At 41.5% G+C, this 13,883-nt stretch overlaps 1 protein-coding gene and 1 pseudogene across 1 annotated transcript in view; one reads left to right on the top strand and one right to left on the bottom strand.

Moving 5' to 3' along the window:
- Window positions 1–13,883, top strand: part of FGD6 (FYVE, RhoGEF and PH domain containing 6) — a 135,176-nt gene that overhangs the window by 84,629 nt on the left and 36,664 nt on the right. The gene's annotated exons all lie outside the window — the stretch shown is intronic.
- LOC100448350 (large ribosomal subunit protein eL14-like) lies at window positions 3,417–4,050 on the bottom strand (annotated as a pseudogene).

Genomic DNA, 13,883 nt, shown 5'->3' with positions numbered 1-13,883 from the left:
ATACAAAAATTAACTGGGCATGGTGGCATGCACCTGTAATCCCAGCTGCTAAGGAGGCTAAGGCAGGAGAATCACTTGAACCTGGGAGGTGGAGGTTGCAGTGAGCTGAGATCGCACCACTGCACTCCGGCCTGGGTGACAGAACAAGACTCTGTCTCAAAAAAACAAAAACAAAAGGAACTTGTAAATTTTACTTTTGTATTGGCTACTCAAAGCCAGTTTATCAGGCTGGATCCTGTTTGAAGTTGGGAAGAATAGGAAGAAAACAGACACTGCTATCAGAGCAGCCTTAACTTTTACTTATCTTCTTTCTCATCTCTTCAGGGTAGAGACCATCTTTATTATCTTATCCCAGCGTCAGGCATAGATCCTGGAACACATCAGAGACTCAGTCAACTGACAGTTAGGGAAAGGGAGAGTTGCTCTTTTTTATAAGATTGAGAATCCCCATGCAGTAGCAGCAATGAATGTTGGATGGATGGATGGATGGATGCATGCATGCATGGATGCATAAATGCGTGGACGGATGGATTAATAAATGTTTAAAAGCATTCTTTCAGTCATCCAGTCACAAAATTATGGAAAGGAGTGAAATCCTTCCCTTTTCTCTTTCCTCCCTGTAGGATCTGCCAGCAAATTTTCCTCCACCTCTGGTTTCTGCTCCTTCTATTTATTTGTTATGCTCCAGGCCAGGCCCTTCTAAACTCACGCCATTTTATAGCAATATCTTGCTGGTGGTCATGCTACCTCTTATCACCCCTCCATGTAGCCTAGCACAGTTACTGCCTAATATCTCTTCCAAGGACACACTTTCATTCTGTTTATTAGAAAAGTTGAAAACCCACTTATTCATAGTATAAAGACCACAGTTTATAACCCAGAATTACCGGAACCTTCTTTTCCTTTGGTCTAGCTATAGTAGGTTTCTTGCTGTCTCCTGAAAGCTGTCCTTCAAAACCAGATTCTCTCCTCCATTAATCACTCCACCAGCAAATATTTATAAAAGTTGGCCCTGAGCTGGACACCCGTATACACTGGCAGACAACACAGTGGTGGCCCCTGCCCTGATGGGGCTTAGAGTCTTCCTCTTTGAGGTCATGCCCAATCACTTAGGCCCTCACTGAGCCTTCTCCTTCTCAATTCCTAAAAATTGTATTGATCTTGCCCTTTGTCTTGTGACTGAATCTTTTAGTTGTTTAATTATACCATGGATCTGTGCCTTATCTTCGCCACTAGATTGTAAACCCCTTGAAGTCAGAGGCAGGGCTGGACATGGTGGCTCATGCCTGTAATCCCAGCACTGAGTTGGGAGGATCACCTGAGCCCAGGAGTTTGAAACCTGCCTAGTCAACATAGTGAGACCCTGTCTCTACAAAAGAAAAATTTAAAAATTAGCTGGGTGTGGTGGCACACACCGGTCATCCCAGCTACTGAGGAAGCTGAGGCAGGATGATCACTTGAGCCCAAGAGTTCGAGGCTGCAATCAGCCATGATCGAGCCTGCTGTACTTCACCCTGGGTGACAGAGCAGGACCCCCATCTCAAAAAAATAAAGTCAGAGGCAGACTTTAGTACAAGTAGTAGTCACAAAAGATATTCACTTGGTTTGAGAAAGTATATTCTGGTGATGTTATTTTTGTAAGGGCCACTTTTTGTCTTTGAAGGGATCTTTTGTGCATACAAAAATATTTAAGGATTATGAAAAAACTGAGTCTCTTTTCATCTTCTACCATCCAGAGATGGCTATCACATATCCTTTTAGTTTTTGTCTACCTGTGCTATATGTTGTATAATTTGTTTTTCAGAAAAAAGCCTTTTATTTGTGGAAGGTTATTACACTGGTGTTGAAACAAGTTAAATCAGTAAGGATCCTGATAGAGAAAATATAAGATACAGGAATTTTAAAATTCCTCTGATAAGTCTTTTCCACTTACGTATTTAGAAAAAACAGTCCTTTGATTAAATGTGGATCAGGTGGTTTCTTTGATCTTGTTCAAAATATTTATGTTATATAAAAGGCTACTTTAACAACATATTATATTACTTTTTCTCGTTGTCTTTGCCTTTAGGATGATATTAACTCCCTCTAGGTTTTAGAAATCTAGGATTTCTCACGTTGGTAGAAAATGAGATACTTAAAACATCTGTTATAGTGTTCTGAAGCTATACATTTGAGCTATGTACAGGCTAACAAGCACACATAAAAAAGATCACAGTTAAATTAATAGATGACTTTTTTTCTTTTGAGTTGGAGTCTCACTCTGTTGCCCAGGCTGGAGTGCAGTGGCACGATCTTGGCTCACTACAACCTTCACCTCCTGGGTTCAGGTGATTCTTCTGCCTCAACCGCCCGAGTAGCTGGGACTACAGGCACGTGCCACCATGCCCAGCTAATTTTTGTATTTTTAGTAGAGACAGGGTTTCACCATATTGGCCAGGCTGGTCTCGAACTCCTGACCTCTTGATCCACCTGCCTCGGCCTCCCTAACTGCTGGGATTACAGGCGTGAGCCACCACGCCCGGCTGCTAATAGATGACTCTTTTTTAAAAACCCTTACGGAAAACTTCTGTTTAGCAAGTATTTATTTTAAAACCTAGGGTTAATTGTATGTATCAAAGTTATTTTAACATTTTCTCTAAGGCAGAACTTGATTTAAAAAAAAAAAACAAAAAAAGTAGGGCTGTCCTGCACTCCAGTCAAGGAATCTAGTTATCTAGTTTCTGACGAGCCCAAAGGTCTCTGATATAAGGCAGTTCCAGCCATGTAAATTAGGAAGATAATTCTATCCAGAATTCAGAATTCATGTTGTGATTTGCTCAGCTCTTGTTCTGTTGCAATTCCTTTTTATTTTTTATTTTATTTTTTTTTTGAGACCAAGTCTTACCCTGTCACCCCAGCTGGAGTGCAGTGGTATGATCTCAGCTCACTGCAACTTCCGACTCCTGGATTCAAGCAGTTCTCCCACCAAAGCCTCTCAAGTAGTTGGGGTTACAGGTGCCCACCAGGTGCCCACTACCACGTCTGGCTAATTTTTATTGTTCTGTTTTTTCTTTTTCTTTTCTTTTTTTTTTTTTTTTTTGAGACAGAGTCTCACTCTGTCGTACAGGCTGGAGTGCAGTGGTGCGATCTCGGCTCACTACAACCTCCACCTCCCGGGTTCAAGCAGTTCTCTTGCCTCAGCCTCCTGAGTAGCTAGGATTATAGGCATGCACCACCATGCCCAACTAATTTTTTTGTATTTTTAGTAGAGACAGGGTTTCACTATATCGGCCAGGCTGGTCTCAAACTCCTGACCTCAAGTGATCCACCTGCCTCAGCCTCCCACAGTACTGGGATTACAGGCGTGAGCCACCATGACTGGCCTTTGTTTTTTGTTTGTTTTTTTAAAGAACCTTTATTGCTTTTTATAGTTGCCTTTTATGCTTTCTTGCCAGATGCCTTTGGAGCAGGGGCTTTCTGGGCTGGAACTTTTTGACCCTTCTGAGCTTTTGGAAGAGGTGCTGCCTTCTGGCCTGTGGCTTTCTGGGCAGGAACCTTCTGGACTGGAGCCTTCTTGCCCACAGCGGTCATCTTTTTTGCTGGAACTTTAGCAGCAGCTGCAGCAGCACCCTTAGCAGCAGGTGCTTTTTTGGGAGAAGCTTTCAGGAGAGCTGCCTTTTGAAGCTTCTTAACTTCATTCTTGATTATTCTGTCCCTCATTTTCTTTGCCTTCATAACTTTAAAATGATCAGAATCTGTCATCTTGGCTTTCCTTTCTCTGGCTTCAATCTTCTTGGCCCATTGTGTGGCTGCCCATTTTGTATTGATGTCTACCTTCTGCCAGGCTTGTGGGACATACTTCTGGTGGGCACTGTGTGGAAACTTGAGGATGAAATCAGTGAGCTGCATGTACTTGAAAGGCATGGCCTGTCTCCTCACTTGAGCTCAAGGTCCACCAACCAAAGCCCTGTTCTGATCAATAACATCTATGATCACAATGAATTTTCCAGCATGAGGTCCAAAGGTGACGTAGGTTGCCCGGCCAACCTCCATGAAGTGCCTGAACACCATATTGGCGGCACTTGGTGAGAAGGAATTCATTTTTAATCGTAGTTGTGAAAAAGGTATTTTGAGAGATAGTATTTAATAAATTGTATCCAGGTATCCACAAAATATAAATATTTATTTATTTATTGAGACATGGTCTTGCTCTGTTTCCCAGGTTAGAGTGTGGTGGCAGGATCATGGCTTACTGCAGCTTTAACCTTCCAGACTCAAGAGATCCTCCCACTTCAGCCTACCAAGTAGCTGTGGCTACAGGCATGCACCACCATACCCAGCTACTTTTTTCTATTTTTTTGTAGAGATGGGATCTCACTATGTTGCCCAGGCTCATCTTGAATTCCTGGGTTCAGGGGATCCTTCCACCTCAGCCTTCTAAAGTGCTGGAATTATAGGCATGAGCCACTACACCTAGCCGTCCATGAAATGTTTTAATGCTATGGAAAGTGTTTAGGGTATATGAGGCAAGCACATTTCATCATCGCTTCTCAGCCTTTTGGCTAAGATCAAGGGTAGCACATTTCATCCACCTGTTTTATTAGCTTAGAACTTTTAAATGTAATCTTAGTTTCTCTGTAGAACAGGAGTTCTTAAATTTTTTTGTGCCTAGATTCTTCTGGCAGTCTGATATAGCCTATGAGCCCTTCTCAGAATAATTTTTTTTAAGTGCTGAAAAAACTACATAAGATTAAAGGGAAAACCAACTGGGCTGAAATACAGTTATTAAAAAAAAATTTTTTTTTGCTATACCACAATCACAGTAATAAAATATTTTTTAATCGTGACATAGTAATTAATGCATGCACTTCTTTAGTACTGTATTAAATAAGATCTGGTGGCAGATGTAATAAGTACCATGATTTTGAAGTAGGGGTGAGAGGAGTGCTGAGAGGGATAAGATGTCTGCCACAACTGTAATATGCTATAAAAATATCTGTGGTGATAAAGTCACAGATATCACTGATACTGTTGTGGTTTGCACCTACATTTATGATGGAAGAAAATCCTATTTTACACCTAGAGGTTAGTGAAAATGGGGTGGGATTGTTTATGTGCCTCTTTTTGCCCTCCAAGTTTGCAGATACCCCAAATTCTACCCATAGACATTGCTACAAAGCCATTCTTTTTCCAATTCTAAGTGCAGATTTGACCCAGATTTCCTGCAAGTAGCCAATTGCCTCTATTGCTGGGACTTGTCTTGGCAGAGCTATAGCAAGCAGAATCTGTTGCTAAAGTTTCTCTCACAGTTTTTGTCAGAATCACGGGCTCTCATCAGGACCTGTTTCAGTTGGAGAAAACACTGAACTTTAATCAAATGTGAACTGTGGTGCTTATATTTGCTTTATTCTTCGCTTGGCTGTTAGGTAATAAAATGTGCTTATCTCCCTAAACCTAAGTTTGCTTTGTTGATAGTCAGGGTGGTACAGACCAAATATGGGTAAGAGCTTCTTTGAAGTGTGGCTCGACTATGCCAAGGCCATTTCCGTACACTTAAGATTCCTACTTAATAAACTGGCAACTACTAGAAAATGTATCCACTAAGAAAAACAGTCTCAGGCCAGGCACGGTGGCTCATGCCTGTAATCCCAGCTCTTTGGGAGGCCGAGGCAGAAGGATCCGTTGAACTCAGGAGTTCAAGACCAGCCTGGGAAACATAGGGAGACCCCGCCTCTTTAAAAAAAAAAAAAATTAGCTGTGCATGGTGGCACACACCTGTAGTCTCAGGTACTCGGGAGGCTGAGACAGGAGTATCGCTTGAGCCCAGGAGGTCGAGGTTGGTGGAGGCTGCAGTGAGCTATAGCACTCCAGCCTGGGCAACAAAGGGAAACCCTGTCTCCAAAAAAGAAAAAAAAAAAAAAAGGAAGAAAGAAAAGCAGTCTCAGACAAGTCAAGTCAAAATAGTGTATATTGGCCGGGCGTGGTGGCTCACGCCTGTAATCCCAGCACTTTGGGAGGCCGAGGCAGGTGGATCACGAGGTCAGGAGATCGAGACCATCCTGACTAACATGGTGAAACCCCATCTCTACTAAAAATACAAAAAAATTAGCCAGGTTTGGTGGTGGGCGCCTGTAGTCCCAGCTGCTTGGGAGGCTGAGGCAGGAGAATGGCGTGAACCCAGGAGGCGGAGCTTGCAGTGAGCAGAGATAGCGCCACTGCAGTCCAGCCTGGGGGATAGAGAGAGACCCCGTCTCAAAAAAAAAATGTATATTGACTTTTGCAGTTTGCCTCTCCTTAGAACATTCTGGATATGCCTAGCTGGACTTTCCGACTAAAAAGGGACTTGGGGAGATACCATCTATCATGAGATCTGTGTCAAAATTTTGCCTTAGGATGAGCCTGGAGTTGGGTTTGGTTTGTGAGTTCTGTGGGGATGCCGCCTCAGGACCAGGGTTGTGTCAAAGTCTAGGATAGATCAGGGCCTCCTTACATAATTCTTGGACAAGGATGCCTGCAAGCAGTTCTCCAACCTGAGCCTCCCGAGTAGCTGGAATTACAGACATGAGCCACCATGCCCAACTAATTTTTGTATTTCTAATAGAGACAGGGTTTCACCATGTTGGCCAGGCTTGTCTCAAACTCCTGTCCTCAGGTGATCCTTTTTCCTTGCCATATTTTGTGCCCTGGTGAGGAGGGGGTGCATTGGTCCAGGAAAGGGACCTTTTCTAATTCACAGAAAGGCAACCTGAGACCCCAGAAAGATCACTTTTTTTTTTTTTTTGACACAGAGTCTCACTCTGTCGCTCAGGCTGTGCAACTTCCACTTCCCAGGTTCAAGCGATTCTCCTACCTTAGCCTCCCAAGAAGCTGGGACTGGAGGCATGCGCCACCATGCCCAGCTAATTTTTGTATTTTTATTAGAGATGAGGTTTAACCATATTGGCCAGGCTGGTCTCGAATTCCTGACCTCATGTGATCTGCCCACCTTGGCCTCCCAAAGTGCTGGGATTACAGGCATGAGCCACTGTGCCCCTCCCGAGATGATACTTCCTAACTTAGGCAAGCACCACATCTATAAGAGATGGTTCTAGGCCACATACAGATTCAAGGACTAGAATTGAATGAGTATTTGAGAAGCAGAAGAATTAGAGCCAAAGGCCAGAGCACTTTTTTTTTTGTGTGTGTGTGTGTGTGTGACTGAGTCTCGCTCTGTTGCCCAGGCTAGAGTGCAATGGTGCAATCTCAGCTCACTGCAACCTCTGCCTCCCGGATTCAAGCAGTTCTCCTACCTGAGCCTCCCGAGTAGCTGGAATTACAGACATGAGCCACCATGCCCAGCTAATTTTTGTATTTTTAGTAGAGACGGCGTTTCACCATGTTGGCCAGGCTGGTCTCAAACTCCTGTCCTCAGGTGATGCAACTGCCTCAGCTTCCCACAGTGCTGGGATGATAGGTGTGAGCCACTGCACTTGGCGTAACAGATCTTGTTCTAGGTTGCAGGGGCTACAACAATAATTAAAATCAGGCTTTCTGTCCTCAGGAAGGCCACAGTTTTAGCATTTGTGCATAAAATGATACCTTATACTATAGTACCATTTACTTAGCTTCTAATATATTCATGACATTACATATTCTTATTAAACTTAACTTAGAATTTTGGAGTTTTATCATTACTTGTCAAAATGATTTTGTGTATAGAAATAAATAGGATATGTACATTGTTAAATAATATTCTGGGAGGCAAATGCCAGTCCATACATATTCTAAGGCATCAACAATTAAAGTTACACAATACCATTGCAAGAATAGATCTATTGATTTTTTTATAAAAGGAATTATTCTTTATGTAATAAGGAAGTAACTTGAAATGGACTGTGTTTATAAGAATCTAATGTATGACAAAGTAGGAAACCCAAGACAATAGAAAAAAGATTGTTTATTAAATAACCTATTAATAATTTGAAAAATAACCAGTCTGGCCGACATGGTACAACCTCGTTTCTACTAAAAGTACAAAAATTAGCTGGGCGTGGTGACACACATCTGTCGTCCCAGCTACTGGGGAGGCTGAGGCAGGAGAATCCCTTAAACTCAGGAGGCGGAAGTTGCAGTGAGCCAAGATCATGCCACTGCATTACAGCCTGGGCAACAGGAGAGACTCCATCTCAAAAATAATAATAATTTGAAAAACAAATCAAGATCCCTACATTAATACATATACTGCAAATAAAATCAGAGCTAAATATGAAGAATTATAAAACTGGCTATTTATTGAAACTCTAAAATGAGGACAGGAGGAAAGATAGTTTTGTAGGCCCAGAAAAATTAATTATAAAGGAATATATATATATATATATTTATATATATATATTTATATATATATATATTTATATATATATATTTATATATATATATTTATATATATATTTATATATTTATATTTATATATATATATATATATTTATATATATATATATATATATTTTTTTTTTTTTTTTTTTGAGACGGAATTTCACTCTTATTGCCCAGGCTGGAGTGCAGTGACGCAACCTCAGCTCACTGCAACCTCCACCTCCTGGGTTCAAGTGATTCTCTGGCATTAGCCTCCCTAGTAGCTGGGATTACAGGTGCCTGCCACCACACCCGGCTAATTGTATTTTCAGTAGAGACAGGGTTTCACCATGTTGGCCAGGCTGGTCTCAAACAACTGACCTCAAGTGATCTGCCCGCTTCGGCCTCCCAAAGTGCTGGGATTACAGGGGTGAGCCACAGTACCCAGCCTGTAAATGAAAATATTGACACTTTTCATTTTATTTATTTTATTTTATTTTTTGAGGCACCTTTGCACCATTATAATAACATTAAAATATTATGTAAAAGTTTAAAATACAGTCAAAGTAAAAAGGCAAACAGCACATCAGAAAATATACCTCTAGGAAATTTTCATTTCAGTACAAATACTAAAAATAGACATCTAGACTAAAAATATGAACAAATATAATAACTTAGAAAAAAAGAGCACATAATAAATATTAGTGGTGTATTGTGTCCTTCGAATGATAACTATCAAATAAAACAGGTTACCAATTCTCTCTATTAGCAATGAAAAACTGCAACACACAAAATTGGCATTTACTGAAACTGTTATTCTCATATATTTGTATTAAAAGTTTCACTTCCCTTTAGGAAAGGTTTTTTGTGATATGTATCAAGCACCCAAAAATAATTTAGTATTTTATTTTATTTTATTTTATTTTTGAGGTGGAGTTTCACTCTGTCACCCAGGCTAGAGTGCAGTGGTGCGATCTCAGCTCACTGCAACCTCTGCCTCCGGAGTTCAAGCAATTCTCCTGCCTCAGCCTCCTGATTAGCTGGGACTATAGGCGCACACCACCACGCCCTGCTAATTTTGTATTTTTAGTACAGACGGGGTTTCGCTATGTTGGCCAGGCTGGTCTTGAACTCCTGACCTCAGGTGATCCACCTCCTTCACCCTCCCAAAGTGCTGGGATTACAGACATGAGCCACCATGCCCAGCCTAAAATTTTTTTTAACTTTAATTTTTTTCTATATCACAAATCATGAAGCAAAAAAAAAAAAAAAAAGTAAAAATAAATAAATAAATAAATTATTCTCCCTGATCCCAAGGAAAGAATCTGGAATATGGAAGAAGGCATGTTTTATTTATTTATTTATTTATTTATTTATGTTTGTTTTTATTTTTTTTTTTTTTGAGACGGACTCTCACTCTGTCGCCCAGGCTGGAGTGCAGTGGCGCGATGTCGGCTCACTTCAACCTCCGCCTCCTGGGTTCAAGCAATTCTTCTGTCTCAGCCTCCTGGGTAGCTGGGACTACAGGCGCGTTCCACCACACCCGGCTAACTTTTTTATTTTTAGTAGAGACGGGGTTTCACCATGTTGGTCAGGGAGGTCTCGAACTCCTGACCTCGTGATCCTCCCGCCTCAGCCTCCCAAAGTGCTGGGATTAGAGGCATGAGCCACTGTACCTGGCCTATTTTTTTATTTTTATTTTTGTTTTTTTGAGACGGAGTCTTGCTCTGTCACCCAGGCTGGAGTGCAGTGGCACAATCTTGGCTCACTGCAACCTCTGCCTCCTGGGTTCAAGTGATCCTCTTGCCTCCACCTCCCTAGTAGCTGGGATTATAGGCGTGCACCACTACCCCCAGCTAATTTTTGTATTTATAGTAGAGACAGGTTTTCGCCATGTTGGCAAGGCTGGTCTCAAACTCCTGACCTCAGGTGATCTGCCCACTTCGGCCTCCCAAAGTTCTGAGATTACAGGTGTGAGCCACCACACCACCCGACAGTGCTAATCAGTGTTACTTATAAATCCAAACCCATTAACTTACAAAAGTAAAAGAGGACAGTATTTATAATTATGCCTGGACAGCAGGTATAAGGCAAGATCATATGGGGAGATAAGGTTGTATGCCATCCTACTTATATAAATAGCCAAAACAAATTAAATGCACTAAAGAGCTAATAGAACACCTAAGTACTGTATGATATACCCCTAGGATGGTTTTTAAGTCAAATCAAGCGTTTATAAAAAACAAGGAAATAGTTTAGTAATCGTTTTTCTCAGAGATGTTCATAGTTTAAGTTTTCCTCATTATTTAATTTTTCAAATTTTTCATTTTTTATTTTATTCAACAAAATATGTTTCATGATATTTTAGAATGAGAATCGTTACAGTTTTCATTCTGGTTCAGCCTAGTTATTTTATGCATGAGGATATTAACACAAAAAAATGCTGTGGGGCATGGCCAAAGTCCCATGCCTCGACTAGATGTGACTAGACCAGGCAGAGTAAGCATTTCTATCATCATCATCATCATCATCATCATCATCATCATCATCATCATCATCATGATCAATCAATCATCATCAATCATCATCATCAGACTTAGAGATGGGTCTCACTATGTGCCCAGGCTGTATCCTCCCACCTTGGCCTCCCATAGTGCTGAGATTACAGGCGTGAGCCATCACACCTGGCCCAAGAATTTCTGTCTTCTAATTCCAGAGCAAGGGCTCTTGACCACTTCGCCAAGCTGCCTTGAAGTGTCAGTATGTTTTGTAACTTGACACTTGATGCTTGTTTTTGGTATTTAAAATGATCAGTACTTTGTTTCACAAGTCAGGCTAATTTTAGGTTGTTCCTTGCAAAATCTGAAACTTCAAAAAACTTTACAAAGTCATATTGACTAGACTTAGTTTTCTCTGGATCCCATAATTCTGTATGTGTTGCTGATCCCACTACATATTTATGGAGGAAAGAAGAAATCTGAAAAGTACAAAGCAAGACATGTCTTCAAATTCAAAACACTTGACTTTGGAATGTTATCCCTCCTATACACTCATTTCCTCTGTGCTTTGCTGCCAAACATTTCTCAGTGCACGGTCCAGGAATCTGACTGGGTGTTGAATGCAAAAAGTCCCAGATTCCCACAGATGACTAATTTTTATTAATGGTTAACAGTACTTCCTACTAGTTTCTGCTCTAAGTTGGTTATGTATTGATTAGGTAATCAGTGAGTAGTGGTAAGGCTCCCTGGGAACCCTTATACAGAAAACTTAGATTTCCAACAAGATATAGTATATAGTGGGTCCTCATCCTTTCTCGCTCTCTCTTTTTTTTTTTTTGAGACAGAGTCTCGCTCTGTCATCCAGACTAGAATGTAGAGGCACAATCTCGGTTCACTGCAAACTCCACCTCCTGGGTTCAAGCAATTCTCCTGCCTCAGTCTCCTGAGTAGCTGGGATTACAGGTGCCCACTACCATGCCTGGCTAATTTTTATATTTTTAGTAGAGATGGTGTTTCACTATATTGGCCAGGCTAGTCTCAAACTCCTGACCTCAAGTGATCTGCACACCTCAACTTCCCAAAGTACTGGGATTACAGGCATGAGCCATTACACCCGGCCTTTGGAATTTTTTGTTGTTGTTGTTGTTGTTCCTGAGACAGAGTCTTGCACTGTCACCCAGGCTGGAGTGCAGTGGTGCGATCTCAGCTCACTGCAACCTTTGCCTCCCAAGTTCAAGTGAGCCTCCTGCCTCAGCCTCCTGAGTAGCTGGGATTACAGGCATGTGCCCCCATGCCCGGCTAATTTTTGTATTCTTAGTAGAGACGGGGTTTCACCATGTTGGCCAGGCTGGTCTTAAACTCTTGACCTCGTGATCCGCCCACGTCAGCCTCCCAAAGTGCTGGAATTACAGGCATGAGCCACTGCGGCCGGTGGCCTTGGGCATTTTATATGAGAATAAAATTAACTTGTACTGGCACCGTGGCTCACACCTGTAATCCCAGCACTTTGGGAGGCCAGGGTGAGAGAATCACTTGAGTTCAGGAGTTCAAGACCAGCCTGGGCAACATAGTGAGACGTCATCTCTACAAAAAAATCAAAAACTTAGCCCAACGTGGTAGTACAGGTCTGTTGTCCTAGCTGTTTGGGAGGCTGAGGTGTGGGGACAATCACTTGAGCCCGGGAGATTGAAGCTGCAATGAGCATTGGTCACACCACTGCACACTCCAGCCTAGGCAACAGAGCGAGACCCTCCAAAAAAAAAAAGAGAAGAAAAAAGGTAACTTGCATATCCCTAGAAGTTGCACATAGTATGTTGTGTTCCAGTTAATTTTTTGCTACTAATGTTGGGTGATGGTGATGGAGTTAATTAACTTTTATTAATCAGTGATGCCACCTGGTGGCCAGAGAGTACATTTTGTAGTGTACCTACACACTGAACCCACATTTGCTTTTTTTTCCTTTGATAAAAATAACCTCAGTGGCATTTGAGGCAGTTTTATTAGTGAAGTTTTGAATAATGCTCAATTTGTTTTGGCAGGAACAGAAAGGTCATAGAACACTACCAGTCTAACATGGCAAATTGAAATGATTGCTCTCCTCGTTGTTATTAGGAAAGCTTCTGCCGAATACCAGGTCCTAAGTGATAGGTAATAGGTGGTTCCCTATGATCAGTATAGGCGTGTCTGTCTGGTCTCCTTTCCTGGGTTTCACCTGGGTTATAACAGTCACTGGGGCAGCTACTGGTTTCCTGTTCCTCCCATCTGACTCAGGGTGATCAGTCACATTCTTATGCTACAGTTAAGGCCCCAGGTGATTCTTAACTGTTTAAGGAGATCCTGGTCCTGCTGTCTTTGCCAAGGGAAAAGTCCTCAAAAAGATATACTGCAAGAAGATGTCCTAAAAACATGGATGGATGGATGGATGGATGGATGGATGGATGGATGGATGGATGGATGGATGGATGGATAGATGAATGAATAAGCTGGAGAGTTGAATTTTGGACACCATTAAGATATTTTTAAAAATTGGCAAGGAGGGTAAACCTAACTCTGTTACTTCCTTGATTAATAGCATGATGTTGCAACGTGTTAATGGTGGGTTTTCTGCTCAGTGTATTTAAACTGTGTTCATAAAAGTTCATGTTTGAGTACAAGCAAAGAAAATGCAACTTAGAAGCTTATGAGGCTCAGCACAGTGATTCTGAGGTCAGGATTTCCTAATATGGACATCTTCTGGGGAGCCCTTTTGGTTTAGAGAAATGTCTCTGTTTTCACGGATATACTTCTGTATTAAAAAGCAGAAATTTAAGACAAAATAGGAAGTCGCCATGAGTGTGATATTTAGGTAAATCTGCATTCCTTTCCACAACAAGATATAGTAACTAACTAACAGCTTAAGGAAAATCACTTGATTAATGAGGTAGCTTAGGGTTTGAGAACATCTAATAGGGAGGGTAAGTTTGTCTCTCCAACCCTGTCAACTGTCAGACATAGAAATGTTAAATGTTTGCACTCACCAAACATGGCTTATATAATATATTGAATGCATTCTGAGTGGGGTCAGAGTGAGAATAT

Source organism: Pongo abelii, chromosome 10 (genome assembly GCF_028885655.2).
Source record: "Pongo abelii isolate AG06213 chromosome 10, NHGRI_mPonAbe1-v2.0_pri, whole genome shotgun sequence".
Taxonomy (NCBI): domain Eukaryota; kingdom Metazoa; phylum Chordata; class Mammalia; order Primates; family Hominidae; genus Pongo; species Pongo abelii.
The sequence above is the reverse complement of the archived record's forward strand: the minus strand, read 5'-3'. Positions and strand labels throughout refer to the sequence as shown.